The following is a 289-nucleotide window of genomic DNA, read 5'->3' as shown; positions in this document are numbered from 1 at the left end:
CCCCCCACCCCCCTCCCACCCCATCCATCAATCCAGTAACACAAACAGCAGGCAGAACAGGCCCAGCTTTTAAAGGTACATTTGCAAAAGGCTTTGATGCCTTATCTCCAACCCCTCCCAGTGCAGGGATAAAAGCCCAGGAGAGCGCCTCACCGGGCCAGGGTTTTGGCTCCAGCTGTCCAGGGAGCCAGGGCTGGGGGCCTGGAGCCCTGCTTCTGTAACCCCCGTCCCCGGGTATCAGAGGAAGGCCGCCTGGTGCAGAGGACTCCCGGGCCGGGCTCTGGGACCT

Source organism: Bison bison, unplaced genomic scaffold, assembly GCF_000754665.1.
Source record: "Bison bison bison isolate TAMUID 2011002044 unplaced genomic scaffold, Bison_UMD1.0 scf7180017864167, whole genome shotgun sequence".
Taxonomy (NCBI): domain Eukaryota; kingdom Metazoa; phylum Chordata; class Mammalia; order Artiodactyla; family Bovidae; genus Bison; species Bison bison.
Note: the sequence above shows the minus strand (reverse complement) of the source record.